The sequence below is a fragment of the Dama dama genome, chromosome 12 (assembly GCF_033118175.1).
Source record: "Dama dama isolate Ldn47 chromosome 12, ASM3311817v1, whole genome shotgun sequence".
Taxonomy (NCBI): domain Eukaryota; kingdom Metazoa; phylum Chordata; class Mammalia; order Artiodactyla; family Cervidae; genus Dama; species Dama dama.
This window is the reverse complement of record NC_083692.1, coordinates 56,131,214-56,150,170: the sequence shown is the minus strand read 5'-3', so window position 1 is coordinate 56,150,170 and position 18,957 is coordinate 56,131,214. Positions and strand designations below refer to the sequence as shown.

The window sequence follows — 18,957 nt, the reverse complement described above, 5'->3', positions numbered from 1 at the left end:
AAGTATCATGTGTTCAAATAGTACCTTTTAGGTTCCATTCACATCTCCACCATCAGCCCTCCCTCTGAGCTGATCTCACTAGGAGTGAAAGAATCTGATTCTGGAAGTGGTGAAGGGTGGTGCAGACAGCAGGTATCTTGGCGCTAAAATCCCTGAGTGAAAACCTAGCAGCACCACTTGGTAGTCGTGTGGCCTTGAAGCAGTTACTTAACTTCTCTGATCCTTGGTTTCCTCACCTGGGAAACTGGTGAGGAATTTAGTAATTTAGGAATGAGTAAAATTTAGGAATTAGTAAAACAGTAATTAGTCTATTCAGAATCTGTGCAGTGGTTTTCTGGTAATAGCTGGACTCCAGTAAACAAATACATGTACACACACACTAGATTACTATAAATTCTACTGATATAAAGGTTTATAATATAATTTACAAGTATAAAATATGTAACACTTTATTTTGTTAACTTCACAAAATAAATTGATTCTCACAGAACACTTAGTTGGTTGTATCTGTGGCCAACCTATGGATGCAGTAGACAGATGAGTGTAGTTTCCAACAGGATTGTTGGTTGGTATTTTTGTTTATGTTAGTAAGTAAAGTGAAAGTGAAGCAATGAATACTGCTTGTGCATTGGAACTTCACAACTTCAGTGATGTGAGTGGCTTCTTTTCTGAATTGGATAATAATTTCTGAATATTAAAAAATATTTCCTCGGTTTTCTCTGGTAGCACAAAATAATAGCTAGAGACACAGCACACATAAGTTTAATCTCTGTTATTAAGTGATCTTTAGCACTTCCTAAGTCTAGAATCAAGAATTCACGTCCTGATTTGTATTGTCTGCCAGTTTCTGTGGTGTAAATATACCTGCTGTGGCCAATTTCAAGGTACCAATATTGCTGACACTGACTAGAACTGGGAAGAGGGGTGCAGTAACATACCATGATGTAGTAACATACCATGATCTCTGTTCAGAGAGAAAAGGCATTAAATAACTTCAAGAACATAAAAGATAATAAAATATAGTAGAAATTAGAAGCAATAAGTTGTAAGTGTTTTAAATATAATTTAATTAAACATATTTCCATAATTTAATTTTTAATATTAAAACAATATTCTTACATGGCTCAGTTTAACACCTGGCTCACAGATTCCTGCAAATTTAGCAGCAGTTTCTCATGAGCCAGTAGGCACCAGCTTTAGCCTACCCTAAGCTCTCTGAGACCCTGGAGGTGAAAGCATTTTGTAAACAGGACAGTGCTATATGCAGGCTGATTGTTGTGGTAACGGCAGTGGTGTAACAGTAATGCTGCAGCCAGCATTTGTTAAGGGCTGTAGTAAACATGCAGGCTCATCTCTGAGTGCTCTGCTTGTGTTTATCTACTCCTTTAATCCACACGACAGACCCTGTGAGAAAGGTTCCATGGTCATGGCTATTGTATAGAAAGGGGAGGTTCCTCAAGGGCTCTTAGGGCCTCCTGAGAACCCAGTACCATGTTAATATTTCTGTTTTGTGGATGAGGGGCCAAGTGGTGAGTCAATTGCCAAGGTCACACAGCTAGCCTGGGGCAGAAGTGGAGTTCAAACCCAATTCTGTCTAAGAGAGGCCTTCTCTAGTGTTGGTTCCCCAAACACTGAGCACCCTGATGATGACTTCCTTGCAGAACTTGTTTTAGAAAACCAATTCTGGAGCCTCACTCCCAGTGAGTTGATTTAATTGGTTTGGTCTTTTTTAACACAGTCTCCAGTAGATTCCAGTGGGTAACTAGCTCAGATGGGGCCCCCAAAGCACAGCTTGGGGCTCAGAATGTCTGAATTAAGACCCAGGTTCTTCCCTGGCTAGATGGAGGCACTGGGCATTCATAGCTGGGTGGCCTTGAGGATCTAATAAGGTGATGTGTGGGAAGAACTCATGGCAAATGCTAGTTGTCATGTGGCACAGACCACAGAACCAGAGGTCAAATTGCCAACACCCGCTGGATCATTGAAAAAGCAAAGGAATTCCAAAAAACATCTACTTGTGTTTCATTGACTGTGTTAAAGCCTTTGTGTGGATCACAACAAGCTGTGGAAAATTCTTAAAGAGAAGGAAATGCCAGACCAGCTGACTTATCTGCCTCCTGAGAAACCTGTATTCAGGACAAGAAGCAATAGTTAGAACCAGACATGGAACAAAGGACTGGTTCCAAATTGGGAAAGGAGTACATCAAGGCTGTATATTGTCACCCTGCCTGTTTAACTTATATGCAGAGTATATCATGTGAAATACTAGGCTGGATGAAGCACAAGCCAGAATCAAGACTGCTGGGAGAAATACCAATAACCTCAGATATGCAGATGATACCACCCTAATGGCAGAAAGTGAAGAGAAACGAAAGAGCCTCTTGATGAAGGTGAAAGAGGAGAGTGAAAAAACTGGCTTAAAACTCAACATTCAAAAAACTAAGATCATGGCATCTGGTCCCATCACTTCATGGCAAATAGATGGAGAAAAAGTGGAAACAGTGACAGATTTCATTTTCTTGGGCTCCAAAGTCACTGCAGACGATGACTGCAGCCATGAAATGAAAAGACACTTGCACCTTGGAAGAAAAGCTGTGACAAACCTAGACAGCATATTGAAAAGCAGGGACATCACTTTGCTGACAAAGCTCTGTATAGTCAAAATTACAGTTTTTCCAATAGTCATGTACAGATGTGAGAGTTGGACCATAAATAAGGCTGAGGCCTGAAGAATTGATGCTTTCAAACTGTGGTGCTGGAGAAGACTCTTGAGAGTCCCTTGTACAGCAAGGAGATCAAGCCAGTCAATCCTAAAGGAAATCAACCCTGAATGTTCACTGGAAGGACAAATGATGAAGCTGAGCTCCAATTCTTTGACCACGTGATGCGAAGAGCTGACTTTGGAAAAGACCCTGATGCTGGGAAAGGCTGGGGGCAAGAGGAGAAGCGGGCGACAGAGGATGAGATGGTTGGATGGCATCACCAACTCAAAGGACATGAGTGAGCAAACTCCAGGAGATAGTGAAAGACAGGGAAGCCTGGTGTGCCGCAGTCTGTGGGGTCACAAAGAGTAAGACACGACTTAGTGACTGAACAACAACAGCAACAGGCCACTTTATGTGTCTTGTTTGATCCTGTTAGTAACCCTCTTGAGGTAGGTTTTCAGTTAATCCTAATTCACAAGTGAGAAGTCTGAGGCTGATAGAGCTTCAGTAACTTGCCCAGTGTTAGACTGCTGGTAAATGGCAAAACTGGCATTCAAAGCCATGTTCTAAGTCTCTATCTATGTTGATTCCCTAAAAACAGGTTGTGCAAGAGATGTGCATGTGACTGCATTGGTTCATTCATACCTGCATCCCATCGGCCATTCCTGAGCACCTACTACATGGCAGCCACTCTTGGGTAGAGCAATGGAAAAGAGAGACGAAGCCCCCATCCTCACTGTGGGGCCACGGATACTGGCGAGGGGAAATGTAAGAGGCAATTGTAGTGCAGTTGGTTCTCTGCCAGAGGCATGTCCACATACCGTGCAGGCCCTTGGGTCTAGTTGTTGGGTCTGCAACAACTAGCTGTGTATGTTGATGGGGGTGGGAGGGTGGGGGTCGTCACAGGAGAGGTTCCAGCAGGGAAGTGGTGGAGCTGGGTGAAGAGCAGAGGGGAAGAAACTTGTCAGAAAGGCATTCTTGCAGAGTGAATTGCAGGTTGGGGTAAGGGTGATGAAAATCAGCCGGGATGTAGCACAGTGTATGCAGGCCAGAGGTGGGAGGGCCTTGAATGCCAGATGAAGACAGACTCAGGCCTGGGGCGCACTGGAGCCTGGTGGGGAGGGGCTATCTGTGGTCTCATCTGCAGTGTGCCATGGAGTGATGGGACTGGATGCCATGATCTTAGTTTTTTGAATGTTGAATTTTCAGGCAGGTTCTTTGCTCTCCTGTTTCACCTTCATCAAGAGGCTCTTTAGTTCCTCTTCACTTTCTGCTGTGAGGCTGGTGTCATCTGCTTATCTGAGGTTATTGATATTTCTCCCAGCAATCTTGATTCCGGCTTATGCTTCATCCAGCCTGGCATTTCACAAATTTCCCTAAATTACCAAAGTAAATGAGTATATGGGGTCTCCCAGGTAGCTCAGTGGTAAAGAATGCGCCTGCCAATGCAGGAGATGTGGGTTTGATCCTTGGGTCAGGAAGAACTCCTGGAGAAGGAAATGGCAACCCACTCCAGCCTTCTTGCCTGGGAAGTCCCTTGGACAGAGGGGCCTGGTGGGCTATGACTCTACAGTCTATGGCATTGTAAAAGTCAAACATAACTTAGTGACTAAACAGCAACACCACCAAATGAATATAGATTGATTTTGTATCACCTCCTTTGTTGTTCACAATAAGACTTACTGTTAATGACATTGACAGGATTTATATGTTGTTTTGTATTTTAAAGAAAACTGATCAAGATGGTCTCTAAGGTCTCTTATAGCCATAATACGTTATGATTTCTCCCCATCATGAAAAACATTTGTCTCAGTAGTGAATAAGTATATGAGAATTAGATCAGGTGCTCCAATGTTCCCTGAAGAGTAGACAAATCTTTATCATATAGCATGATTTAGTTACCACAATATTTGCAATAATTTTGTGGGTTTGTCTTAAAAACTCTGGTTCTTGGAGGTTAGCTCATTTGAGCAAGTGAGTGCAGCGGGACCCAGAGGGATAGCTTAACCAGTGGTGTACTTGAAAATAAACTTATCAAGATAATAGTAAATGAGAAAATGATGATACTGAAAACTATATACCGTGAACCCATTTTTATAAAATATGCAATAAAAATAAATTTCCAGCCTTGGTGGGTATGTGTGTTGTGAAAAATTACATGGGTATAGAGAAAAATATGGAAGAAAGTACACAAGATTAAAGTGACTTTCTTTTGGGGTGGGGCAGGGAGTAAGTTTAGATACCGATTTGGGAGGAAAAGGCAGAGTACAGGGGAGAGATTTTGGAGCAAAACATGTATGAGATCTCATCTGTGTAAAATCGTAGGTTTGTGTTTATAAAAAAATAATGAGAATACCCCCTGTAGACTCTCCCCATGTGACCAAAAAAAAAAAAAAATCCTTGTAACTTAAGCCTTCACTTTAGCAAAGAGTGTGAAGATGTGTCCCAAGTCTTTGATGTTGGAAACAGGATTGGACTTTCATCTCTAGGCTCTGGAGTTCATTGTATATTCCACCTCACTCATCTAAATGTTTTGCTTTCAATGTATTTTTTTCCTAGTTGGAAATCTACATTTCTGAAGGAACCCACTCAACAGAGGAAGATAGTAAGTAAATTTTGAACCATTATTAGAAAACAGCTTTATATAGTGCTTTATCTTGGATATTAGGTTCTTCCACCAGCCAAGCATCTACTGGGTCATTTGCAAGAGTACAAAATCAGCTACTAGCTTTTCCTTGAGAAGAAAGTAATTTTTTCAGTGGAATGCTGGGTGAACTAGAATTAAGCCCTGTGGATATTGACTGGTTTAGTCCAGGGGCCACACATCTGTAAAAAATGTGCAGCTCTGGCAACCTTGACGTACAGACTCTGAGGAGAGCTTGCCTCTTTTCTTTGGTGGCAAGAGAGAGAGCTGTATGTTTGAAGCTGAATTCAAAGGTCCAGAGAATAAAGCGTTAGGGGATCTCGGGGTAGGGGTTGTCTTTGTGAGTTTGGATAAATGTGTTATATTGAATTTTTTTTTTTTTTTGGCCATATTCTGTGGCATGTGGGATCTTAGTTCCCCGACCAGGGGTCGAACTACAGCGCCCCCTGCAGTGCAAGCATGGAGTCTTCCTGGGTTAATATATTAAAATGGGAGTAAAGAACACCCCCCTTTTTTTTTTGAGAAGCTTTTTTATATAAAGACTCTCTGGCCTACAGAGAGAAACAAGGTGGCAATCACTTAAAAACAGCAGAGATGGAATTCAGGAAAAGCAAAACTGAAATTACAGGAAATTTTTTTTCTCTTTAAGTCTTCCTTTCAAAACTTACAAATATTTAGCCAACATCTGCATTAAGTTTTCAAGGAGTTGAATTCTGTTTTAACAAACTAATAAAAATATTATCTGTTGCTGTATATTGACAGAGTTATGCTAACTTGTGTGTGTGTGTTTTGTAGTCAACAAGCAGATAAATGACAAAGAGCGAGTGGCGGCTGCCATGGAGAACCCCAGCTTACGGGAAATCGTGGAACAGTGTGTCCTGGAACCTGACTGATAGCTGTTTTAGAGCCACTGAAGTATAATCATTTGATATATTTGTTTAAAGTCTTTGTAAAATGTAAAAGATTCATGTTTAATACATAGGTGATTTGTACCTCAGAGCATTTTTTTAAATGATGATTTCCAAGCAAGATTTAATTATAAGGTAGTACCTAGTTTGTTCAATGTCTTAACATTCTCAGGATTTGTAACCCTTAAATAATCAGACAAAGATATTTTCTAGTTATTGTGTGTAAGATGAGTTGCTATTTTTCTGATGCCCATTCTGATGCTTTTCATGTGAAAATATTACTGTGCCCAAGTGTATTCAATTTAAACCATTACTCTGTAAAATAAATAAAACAGAGATGATTCTTGTACACACATTAGAATGTTTTTATTTAATTGTTAATTTCAGTGTAAACACTCAAAGATACTTCCAAACCTTTATTTTCTGATTGTTATGTAGAATCAGAGATAGGAGAGCTAAGGCTTCCCTGGTGGTCTCGTGGTTAAGAATTCCTCTGCCAACACAGGGACACAGGTTCGATCCCTGGTCTGGGAAGATTCCACATGCCATGGACCAACTAAGCCAGTGTTCTGCAACTACTGAAGCCCACACTCTTAGAGCGAGTGCTCCATAACAGGAGAAGCCAGGGCAATGAGAAGCCTGCACCCTGCAGTGAAGAGTAGCCCCTGCTCGCGGCCACTCGAGAAAGCCCATGTGCAGCAATAAAGACCCAGCACAGCCATGAATGAATGAATGAGTGAATGAGTCAGTTAATATTTTAAACATTTATTTCAAAAAAAAAAAAGAACCAAAAAGAGCCCTTAAGATCAGGCCTGGGCCCTGCTTTCCTTCAAGAAGAATTCTGGATACATTTATAAATAAGAAACAAATGGGAAGAGGGCCAGAACTGCTCGAGGTTTCAAGCCTGAAGCAAGCTCAAGTTAGCAAAGAGCTGATGCCATTTTTTTAAAAATTAACATTATTTGGCTTTTGTTTTTTAAGACTTTTTTTCTTAATGTGGACATGTTTCAAGTCTTTATTGAATTTGTTGCAGTATTGCTTCTGTGTTATGTTCTGGCTGTTCGGTTACAAAGCATGTGGGACCTTAGCTCGCTGACCAGTGAGCGAACCTGCACCCCCTGTGTTGGAAGCTGCTGCTGCTGTTAAGCTTCAGTCGTGTCTGACTCTGTGCGACCCCATGGACTGCAGCCTACCAGGCTCCTCCGTGCATGGGATTTTCCAGGCAAGAGTACTGGAGTGGGTTGCCATTGCTTTCTCCATGTATTGGAAGACAAAGTCTTAACCCACGGACCACCAGGGAAGTCCCAAGTTTGTAGTTTTGACTATTAGATGTGACTAGATACTTCAGTGCCATGAGATTGCATGGTTAAAAGTGATAGGATGGCATACTCAGACAGAAGTCATATGTCTGTCCCAGTCTTCACCATGGGCAGAGAAAGATCAGGCCTTCTCAACAAAGTTTCAAAGGATTGTTGTTGTTTAGTCTCCAAGTTGTGTCCAACTCTTTTGCAACCCCATGGACTGTAGCTCACCAGGCTCCTCTGTCCATGGGATTTTCCAGGCAAGCATACTGGAGTGGGTTACCACTTCCTCCTCCAGAAGATCTTCCTGACCCAGGGATTGAAGTCTTGTCTCCTGCATCAGTGGGCAGAATCTTTACCACTGAGCCTCCAGGGAAGACGTCAAAGGATTAATGGGGGTGGGGGACACAAATAAAACCAGTTCTGACACAACATCCTTTACAGAAATCCTGTTGAAACAATCTTGGCTTCTGCTGAGGCTCTGCACTGTGGGACGGTCACAGCAGAGCTTTATCCCCACGATGTTGAGATGATTAAAAGTTGCTGCTGTCAGAGAAACCACTGACATTGTGGCATCAGTGCACCAGATTTGTGGAAATTTCACTGTCGATTCTTAATCTTTTGCTGTGAAAGTTCTCACTGGCTCCTCTCTTTCTTCCAGATCTTTAAAAATCTGTCACCCAGCATACATAAATATTAGTAATATTGCTGATTTTTAGTCATTATTGTAATCACTTCTTTCTAAATTACAAAGCCAGAGACTTCCCTGTTGGTCCAGTGATTAAGACTCTGCACTTCCACTGCAAGGGGTGCAGGTTCAATTCCTGGTCAGGGAACTAGCTCCCACATGCCTCAGGGTACGGTCAAATAAATAAATAAATTACAAATCCACCAGGAAAGGTCCTTAGGACCAACGCTAAGTTTCCAGTTTCATGGTATTCTGGGATCCAAGGCAAGAGCTAATAGTACCTAGTGTATACCCTGTCCCATATTCTGCCACCACTTGCATACATGTGCACACAAACATGCTTCTTGACCAGCTGTCAGCTTCTGAAAGAAGTGACAAGCTTCTGAGTGGGCTCTGGGGCTCATGGACCAGAGTCAAATACATACTGATACCCAAGTACTGACCAAGTACTTGATGGTCTGGGAACCCCAGGAAGCCTTATCTAGGGCTTCCAGAGTAGGGCTCTTTCTGTCTTCTTCTAATGAGACCCTGATACATAAAACTCTCATTGTCAGTTTCAGGTGGCTGGGGCTGATTGAAATCAGAGGTCCCTAGTGTATGCTCTCACCAATTCATGCGCTTACTCAGGGGTGCTCTCATCCGCAGATATTTAGTGAGCACTTTTTAAGTTTCAGGCACTGTCCTAAATGCTCAGGATTCAGAGATGGATCAGCCACTGTCTGTCCTCCTAGAGTTCATACTATTGACTCCTGCCTTTGATCCCTCTCCCTTGCAGGCAGTGAGTGATGCCAACTGTCTTGTCTAGTGTCTGACCTTGTCCTAGCTAGGTAGGTATGGAGGCTGGTCAACCAGAACCAAAGACAAGATCATCCCCCTAAGGAACTGCCTGACAAGGAAACCACTGATGATACAGCCAGAAGTGAGTCTCTGCTGCAGGCACCCCCATCCTGCTGCCCTGCTGCACTTCAAAGTGAGCTGTAACTCTCTGCTACTGTCAGAATGTGATCTTTTTTATCTGTGCTATTTTGTGTGACTCACTCCAACTACAGTGTCCGAGATGGGGTCTCTAGTGGTCCCAAGTCCCATGTCTAAGCCCTGGCTGCCAGGGAGGTGAGAGAATGGAGCATATGACCTGTATGAGGAGTCTGGCTATCTCCAGCAAGACTTGCATGGTAGGAATTGCCCAACTACATCAAGAAGATTAATTTAGTCCAATAACTAATGTCCAGTTCAGTTCAGTCGCTCAGTTGTGTCCAACTCTTTGGGACCCCATGAACTGCAGCACACCAGGCCTCCCTATCCATCACCAACTGCTGGAGTCTACCCAAACCCATTCCATTGAGTTGGTGATGCCATCCAACCATCTCATCCTCTATTGTCCCCTTCTACTCCTGCCCTCAAACCTTCCCAGCATGAGGGTCTTTGCAAATGAGTCAGCTCTTTGCATCAGGTAGCCAAAGTATTGGAGTTTGAAGTTCAACATCAGTCCTTCCAATGAACACCCAGGACTAATCTGTTGGATCTCCTTGCAGTCCAAGAGACTCTCAAGAGTCTTCTCCAACACCACAGTTCAAAAGCATCAATTATTCGGCACTCAGCTTTCTTTATAGTTCAACTCTCACATCCATACATGACCACTGGAAAAACCATAGCCTTGACTAGACGGACCTTTGTTCACAAAGTAATGTCTCTGCTTTTTAATATGTTGTCTATGTTGGTGATAACTTTCCTTCCAAGGAGTAAGCGTCTTTTAACTTCATGGGTGCAGTCACCATCTGCAGTGATTTTGGAGCCCAGAAAAATAAAGTCAGCCACTGTTTCCATTGTTTCCCCATCTATTTGCCATGAAGTGATGGGACCAGATGCCATGATCTTAGTTTTCTGAATGTTGAGCTTTCAGCCGAGTTTTTCACTCTCCTGTTTCACTTTCATCAAGAGGCTCTTTAGTTCTTCTTCACTTTCTGCCATAAGGGTGGTGTCATCTGCACATCTGAGGTTATTGATATTTCTCCCAGCAATGTTGATTCCAGCTTTTCCTTCCACCAGCCCAGCATTTTTCATGATGTACTCTGCATATAACTTAAAAAAGCAGGGTGACAACATACAGCCTTTACGTACTCCTTTTCCTATTTGGAACCATGTTGTTGGAACATGTTGGAACATGTTGTTCCATGTCCAATTCTAAGTGTTGCTTCCTGACCAGCATACAGGTTTCTCAAGGGGCAGGTCAGGTAGTCTGGTATTTCCATCTCCTTCAGAATTTTCCACAGTTTATTGTGATCCACACAAAGGCTTTGGCATAGTCATTAAAGCAGAAATAGATGTTTTTCTGAAACTCTCTTGCTTTTTCAATGATCCAGCAGATGTTGGCAATTTGATCTCTGGTTCCTCTGCCTTTTCTAAAACCAGCTTGAACATCTGGTGTTGTACCCGGATCGCGGAATCCCACCAAACACCACAGGAGCCGCGGATCGATGCAAAAGCAGTGAGGAACTTTATTACAAGCTCGAGCAGGGACTCTCTTCACACAATGGCGAAGGAGTCCCCCGTGAAAGAGGCGAATCATTTTTATACTGTATAGCAGGGGAAGCGGGAAGGGAAGCTTAAGGGGATTGGTTAATTCTTCAACTAAGGGTGTCTTGTTAGCTACTGACTGGTGGGTTAGAGTAAGGGGGGAGGGACTTTCCTGTCCTCCCCTGATTGGCTCGTTGAGTTTCTTTCTCTTTAAATTTCGTTTTCTCTCCTCGGGAGGGGGTTTCACTCAAAATGGCAGTGCTATCCTAAAATGGAGTCGTTTGGGTTTCACATTTCCCCCTCTTCTAGTTTCTAGGGAAGGCCCAATCATGGGTCTTCTACAGAGTCAACTATATCATCTGTGGAGACAGTCGAATATTGAGATCTGAGTAACATTAGGTGGACAGTATTAAATCTATCTTTATAAGGGGGTCTGTAGGTGGAGACATGTCAGCTATGGGAGGAGTGTGTGGAGTAGGCCCAGTATCCCGACTTTGGTTCTGGGAGGGAGGTTTTGGGGTTACCACCTGGGAGGGAGGTTTTGGGGCTATCACCTGGTTTGGTCCCAAAGCTACCTTGGGGGTCAAGTAGAGCGGTCCCATCTTTAATTTAAGTTCAAATCGGACTCCATTGTCAAACCCAGTCTTATAAAGACGTAGGCCCCAGGCTCGGCCTACATCCCACCTGGTAAACTTTTTCCCTTTATCTGTGAACTTAATCTGTAATGGAAAACATTGTCCAGGTTTAGGCGATATTCCCTGAGACCTGCATTTTGGGGTATTCTGGGGTAATTCTATCTGAATGAGGTCGTTGCCAGGATTGATGGGCCAAGGGACCATTCCGAGGTTTCGCATCCCCAAGCGGCGCAATAAAAAAAGTCAACTTCCCCACATTTTTCAATTTGGTTCCGATCCCTTCCTCCCCCTGGGCAGACATAGACAGGCACTTGTTCTAAATACTGTGGGCCCTTACCCTCACAGTTACGGGTGAATAAGCCATAGGAGCCATGAGCAAAAAAGTTGGTCAGTTGGCTGGGACCATGGAAGCCGTTATTGTCGGCCGCCAGGACGCACAAATCAAAGGTCAGTATGGGCCACCATGTCCCTTTGGGGGCTACGTTGGAAGTCGAATTAAGTATTTCTCCAGTCTCAGGGTTGTAGACTATCCAGGTCATGTTAACCGGATGATGAGGATTGGCTGAGGCAATCCCCTGGAAGTCTGCCCAGAGTACAAAGTACCTTAGGAGGGAGATGCTTCTTTGGGGCTTTTCCAGAGTTTTAGCTTGAGTGGATTGTCCGGATGTTTGGAGACTCTCCATTGTGGCAGAACCTCGTGGAGGTCGGTGAAAGGATCAGCAGGCCTCACATGCGAGAAGTGGACCCATGTTGAAATACCATCTACCTTGAGGGCCGTTGGTGTGACTAGGATGACAGAGTAGGGTCCTTTCCAGCATGGTTCGAGGGTGCCTGAGTGGTGTCTCTGCACATAGACCCAGTCTCCTGGCCGAAAACGATGCAGTTCAGGCGGTGGCTTGGTAAGGTATAGGGCTTCTAGCCGTTTCCAAATGTCCTTGTGCACCCGTTGGAGGAGTCAGAGAGAGGAAAACAGAGCATCAACAGGCAAGTCGGCTACTAAATCAGCCTTTAAACTAGGTACAATAGGGGGAGGTCTCCCGAACATAATTTCAAAGGGGGTTAACCCGAACATGTAAGGTGAGTTCCGCACCTGGAACAAGGCAAAGGGGAGGAGCACCACCCAGTCCCCGCCAGTCTCTAGGGTTAATTTGGTCAAGGTCTCTTTTAAAGTTCTGTTCATTCTTTCTACTTGCCCTGAACTCTGGGGTCGATAGGCACAATGTAATTTCCAATTTGTCCCCAGAACCGCCGCCAGTCCCTGACTTACCTTGGAGACAAAGGCGGGACCGTTATCGGAACCTACCTGTGCAGGGAATCCGAACCGCGGCAGGATCTCCTCTAAGAGTTTTTTTGTTACTACCTGGGCTGTCTCTGTTTTTGTTGGGCAGGCCTCTACCCATCCAGAAAAGGTATCTATGAAGACTAGGAGCTATCTATATCTGTATTGTACCGGTTTTACCTCCATAAAGTCTACTTTTCAGTAGGCTCCAGGGCGTGTTCCCCTTTTTCTGGCTCGTTTAGCTGCTCCTGAAGTGTTGGTTGGGTTTGTTAGCAGGCAAGCCTTACAGTCTGAGACAATGTTTTCTATTTTCGCCCCGTAGTCTTTGACGACAATCGTTGCAGTTCTGATGAGATCCTGCATTTTTTTTCACGTTGGTCACAGCCGCAACCGCATACCTTTGTCCAGTTTGTACGAAGCTGCTCCCATCCGTGTACCAAGTCAGTTCAGCATCCGGAACGGTGACGTCTTTCAGATCAGCTCGGATCCCACATACCTGAGCCAGGATGTCAGCACAGTCATGTAGTGGAGCGTCCAGGTCTGGATCCGGCAGGAGTGAGGCTGGGTTCAAAGTAGTTGGCGGCTGAAAAATGATCTTGGTAGGGTTTAGTAGTAGTCCCTGGTAATGGGTCAGTCTAGCATTACTGATCCATCAATCTGGAGGCTGTCTCAATATACCCTCTATGGCATGTGGGGTTGTTATTTGCAGTTCTTGTCCCAGGGTTAATTTGCCAGCGTCTTTTACTAACAAGGCCACAGCAGCCACCATACGCAAGCAGGGGGGCCATCCACTAGCCACAAAGATATGCCACTGGTCTTTTCCAAGGTCCCAGTTTCTGGAGTAACACGCCTTTGGCTACCCCTCTGTTCTCATCTACATAGAGAAGGAAGGGCTTAGTGACGTCAGGTAGACCTAGGGCAGGGGCTGACAAGAGGGCTGCCTTAATGTCCTGGAAGGCTTTATCCATTTCCTCTGTCCAGGCAAATGGTATAGTCTCTTTTGTTGCCTGGTATAGTGGTTTTGCCATTTCAGCAAAACCTGGGATCCATACTCTACAGAATCCAGCTGACCCCAGAAATTCTCTAATTCCGCGTTGACTCTGGGGCTTAGGGATCTTTAACACAGTCTCTTTTCTAGCTTTGGACAGCCACCGCTGTCCTTCTTTTAATATGTATCCCAGGTAAAGAACCTCTTGCCTGCCAATTTGTGCTTTCTTTGCGAAGGCCCGATATCCCAGCTCACCTGAAGTATACAGCAAGTCTCTGGTTGCCTCCAGACAGGTTTGTTGGGATTCTGTGGCCAACAAAAGGTCGTCCACATACTGTAGCAAGGTAACCCGTGGGTGTTGGATATGGTAGTCACCCAGGTCCTCATGTAATGCTTCGTCGAAGATCGTGGGCGAGTTCTTGAATCCTTGTGGTAGTCTCGTCCAAGTTAGTTGCCCATGAATGCAACTAATGCAGTGGGTAGGGGCAGTCTGGTATGACCATGAAAGAGTGGGATACCCGGCCCGTGCTCAGATCTAGGTTTCTTCGGGTAGTCCATGAATATTTTTTCATACCAGTGGCCCCCTGCACCCATGAAGTCTTTGAAGAGAGTTTTCCCCGTGGGTCAAGCAGGACAGAATGTTCGGCCCCAGTGTCCACTAAAAACTCAATTGGGGTCCCCTCCACTTTTAAGGTTACCCTGGGCTCGGGGAGGGGTTCCGGGCCCCGTCTCCCCTAGTCTCTCAGGTCCTCCAGAGCCAAAACGTTGGTTCCTTGTTTGAACTTTTTAGGGCAATCCTTAACCCAATGTCCTTCTTTTTTACAATATGCACACTGGTTCCGTCCTAACTTTGGTTTTCCCTGGGGGTTAGGTTTCGGCTTACCTTCTGCCAGTTGTTTCAATCTCTTCTCTCGTTCGTTCGGCTGGGCGCTGGTGGCGGCCAGGAGAATGCGAGCCATATGTCGGGTCTGCCGGTCGGCGGCTCTAGTCTGCTTCTCTTCAGGTGTCTCTCGGTTATTATAAACTTTCTCTGCTACTGCCATCAGATCTTGAATAGATTTTTCACCTAATCTATCTATCTTCTGTAACTTCTTCCTTATATCTGGGGCTGACTGATTAATAAAATGCATCATTAAGGCTGACCTAGTATCCTCCGCCTCAGGGTCCATGGGAGTGTACTGACGGAATGCGTCCATCAGTCTCTCCAGGAACGCCGCAGGACTCTCTTCTCTCCCTTGCTGTACATTACCTACCTTAGCCAAATTAGTGGGCCTGCGAGCGGCCGCTTTGAGACCCCCCAACAGAGTCTGGCGGTAGACCCAGAGCCGCTCCTTACCTTCCGCCGTGTTATAGTCCCACTGTGGCCTAGACAAAGGGAAGGAGGAGTCAATCGTCGCAGGGTTAGCCTGGGTTGCCCATTATCTCCTGGCACCAGTTTCCGCGCCTCTAGCTGGATCCTTTCTCTTTCTTCTCTGGTGAATAATATCTGGAGTAGCTGCTGACAATCGTCCCACATAGGTTGATGAGTAAACAGAACAGTTTCTAACAAATTAATAAGCTCTTTAGGTCTCTCTGAAAATGGGGCGTTCTGGGTCCTCCAATTGTATAAATCACTAGTAGAAAAGGGCCAATATTGAAGGGGCTGATCTCCATCAGCATCAGGGGGACCCAGAGCCCTGAGAGGAAGAATAGCTGCTGAAGTAGAGTCGGCAGGCCCCCCGGGGGAGGCGGCCCTATGATTTCGGGTGTTCATTGCAGGTCCTCCCCCAGCCGCTTCTGGAGAAGGTTGGGGAAGTGGGGGTTCGGGCTGAATAGGAGGGGGGAGAGAATATGGTGGAGGTGTGAGAAGGAGATCAAGAAGAGTCTAATCTTCCTGCAAAACAGGGGCACAGGGGGCAGCCAGAGACTCTTCCTTTTCTTCAACCACTAGGATCTCAATGAATTCTTCTGCCTGTGGAGGTAAAAAGGGTTGGATCCAAAGGGGTGGGGTGACTATTACATCTTCCCAAGCCAGGATATATGGGATCTGGTCGGGATATATGCTTCGAGGTCTGAGGATGATTTCTCGGACTCTCCGGACAGTCCTTAAGTCGAAAGTCCCTTCAGGAGGCCAGCCTACGTTAAAGTCGGGCCATTCGTTCCTGCAGAAGAAAATCATCCGAGATTTTTTAATTTCTACACTCAGCTTACGAGCTCGAGCTCTAACTTCTTTGAAATGGTCAGTTATTAAGGTAAGCGGAGAGCATCCAGATTGGGTCTGTCCCATCGTCAGTCAGTCACACAATGAACAAACAAGACGACACACCAGACAAATAACAGAGCGCGCAATTCCGAGAACAAAAGGTACAGAGTATATCAGATGTATATCAGATGTATATCAGATATATATATATATATACATATATATATATGTATAGGACTACTGAGTGGGAGCTGGAAGACGTCTCTTCCTGCTCCCTGCTGGAGACCTTATCGGCGCGTCCGCCTAGGTTTAAGTCCAGCTACAGAGCGGGGCCCCCTTACAGATACAGATGCAGCTGCTGCTACTGCTTACCGGCCGTTTGTCCTCCGAAGCGCGGGTCCTGGAGAGTCTGGGGGATCCCGGACGAGCCCCCAAAATGTTGTACCCGGATCACGGAATCCCACCAAACACCACAGGAGCCGCGGGTCGATGCAAAAGCAGTGAGGAACTTTATTACAAGCTCGAGCAGGGACTCTCTTCACACAATGGCGAAGGAGTCCCCCGTGAAAGAGGTGAATCATTTTTATACTGTATAGCAGGGGAAGCTGGAAGGGAAGCTTAAGGGGATTGGTTAATTCTTCAGCTGAGGGTGTCCTGTTAGCTACTGATTGGTGGGTTAGAGTAAGGGGGGAGGGACTTTCCTGTCCTCCCCTGATTGGCTCGTTGAGTTTCTTTCTCTTTAAATTTCGTTTTCTCTCCTCGGGAGGGGGTTTCACTCAAAATGGCAGTGCTATCCTAAAATGGAGTCGTTTGGGTTTCACATTTCACACTGGAAGTTCATGGTTCACATATTGCTGAAGCCTGGCTTGTCCACTATATTAATATTATATCTAAGTGAATTTGTGCTTTATCCACCATAACAGCATCTACATTCAAGTGACAAATAGAGGTCCATAAATTCACGAGTTATCCAGTCCCATCTCTGGCAAAGTCAGCAAATTTTTTCAGAAAAGGGCCAGATAGTAAATTTTTAGGTGTTGCCTCTCTGTTGCAAGTATTCAACTCTGCTCTTCTAGCACAAAAGCAGCCAGGACTATGTAAATGAATGAATGTAGCTGTGTTCCAATAAATTTTATCTGTAGACACATTTGAAGTTCTTTTCATTTTCATGTCATGAAATATTCTTTTGATTTTTTTAACCATTTAAAAATATTTTTAAAAAATCAGCTGATTTCTCAACAGAAAGTCTACGAGCCAGAAAAGAATGGCATGATATATTCCAAGTGATGAAAGGGAAGAACCCACAACCAAGAATACTCTACCCAGCAAGACTCTCGTTTAGATTTGATGGAGAAATCAAAAGCTTTCCAGACAAGCAAAAGTTAAGAGAATTCAGCACCACTAAGCCAGTTTTACAACAAATGCTAAAGGAACTTTTCTTTAGGCAGGAAACACAAGAAAAGGAAAAGATCTACAAAAATAAACCCTAAAAATAAAAAAATCCCTAGCTTGTGTGTTGCGCAAAAGCAAGCATTGAACTGGATTTGGCCTGTGGGCCATTTGTCAACCCATGATCTATAAGGATGACTCAATCTTTTTGGAAGGGCTCAGACGTTTTTAAGAATCTTATAAAACATATGGAATAGACCCTTTCCCTAGAGGGAAAAGGCACACACTGAAAACTCTGTAGATGGCTCCAGAGCTTTCAAGAATTTGCTAAGTAGTCAATAACCCTGGTCTCTAATTCATGCTTTCTGAGCCCTTGGGCTTCCCATTCCTTTAAGAGCTCAGAGCCACAGCCAGTCATGACTGGGAGTCACTATCTACCTAGACTGTAACAACCAAGCTTTCTCAGCTCCACCTGAAGTGACTGCTATGTGACCCAAACTGCAGACGTCTCCAACAGGATACAATTAGCAGTAATTGGGGGGGGGGGGGGGGGTACTCTCTGTTAGGAAGGGGAAGGATTGCTGTAACAGTGGCCTTACCTTCATGGCCCAGTTGGTGACCCTCCTGTGTTAAATACAACCACAGAAAACAAGCCAGTGAACTATAAGGAGTCAACCTCATCACTGACGCAGAACTGCTAGAAACACTATATTTTAAGTTGCAGGTGGGTGCTGAGTGTGTTATGTTACTGTGTTTTCTTAAATTTTTATTTGTTTATTTTGGCTCTGCTGGGTCTTCGTTGCTGTGAGGGCTTTCCTCTAGTTGCAGAGAGCAGAGGTTACTCTCTAGTTGTCGTAAGTGGGCTTCTCATTGCTCTGGTTTCTCTTCTCTTCTCGAGAATGTGCTCTAGGGCACAGGCTTAATAGTATGGTGCAGCGGACTTACTTGCTCCGAGGCATGTGGAATCTTCCTGGATCAGGGATCAAACTGGTGTCTCCTGGGTTGGCAGGCAGATTCTTCACTGCTGAGCCACTAGGGAAGCCCTGTTATTTTATTTTTTACGTCTAAATATATGGAATATTTTGTAAATAAAATTTTTAAAAACCCACTGGATCTCGCCTGGGCCAGTGGTTGTCTTCGATTCAGGTTGGGCGGCCTATAGAGGTGAACTCAGTCCTTGTGTGAACTTGTTTGGGAGAGATGAGCTAGGGGAAGGGGGAAGGTAGCAGCTACAGTGTGTTCTATGATGTTCTCTCTGAGGGTTATTAGCATCACCCAGACCTTTGATCCTCACAATGGAGGTGGATCAGGGCACAAACCCTGCTATCAACAAGATGTTCTAATCTTGAACTTAGCCACTGTGTGTCCTTGGCCAAGTAACCTAATCCCTGTCTTTTAGTTACCTCATGTATGAAATGAGGATGATAAAAGTACCTATTTCATAGGACTGTTATGAGGATTAAGGGGGAATGCTTGTAAGTGCTGAGCACAACGCCTGGAACACAGTAAATGCTTTATTGTTTGTTTTAGTCGCTAAGTCGTGTCCGACTCTTTGTGACCCCATGGCTCCTCTGTCTAGGGGATTTCCAGGCAAGAATACTGGACTGGGTTGCCGTTTCCTTCTCCAGGGGATCTTCCTGACCCAGGGATTGAACTCTCGTCCCTTGTTGTCTCCTGCACTGGCAGGCGGATTCTTTACCACGGAGCCACCAAGGAAGCCCAAA

The 18,957-nt window shown here is 44.7% G+C and overlaps 1 protein-coding gene across 3 annotated transcripts in view; it reads left to right on the top strand.

Annotated features, from left to right (window-relative positions):
* LOC133066344 (death-associated protein kinase 2-like) overlaps positions 1 to 6,612 on the top strand; it is a 108,910-nt gene extending 102,298 nt beyond the window's left edge. For all 3 annotated transcript variants that reach the window (XM_061157335.1, XM_061157334.1, XM_061157336.1), the window contains 2 exons: positions 5,265 to 5,310; positions 6,145 to 6,612. The gene's annotated coding sequence lies outside the window, so the exon portion shown is untranslated. The remainder of the gene's footprint in view (positions 1 to 5,264; positions 5,311 to 6,144) is intronic.
* The last annotated feature ends 12,345 nt before the right edge of the window (positions 6,613 to 18,957 follow it).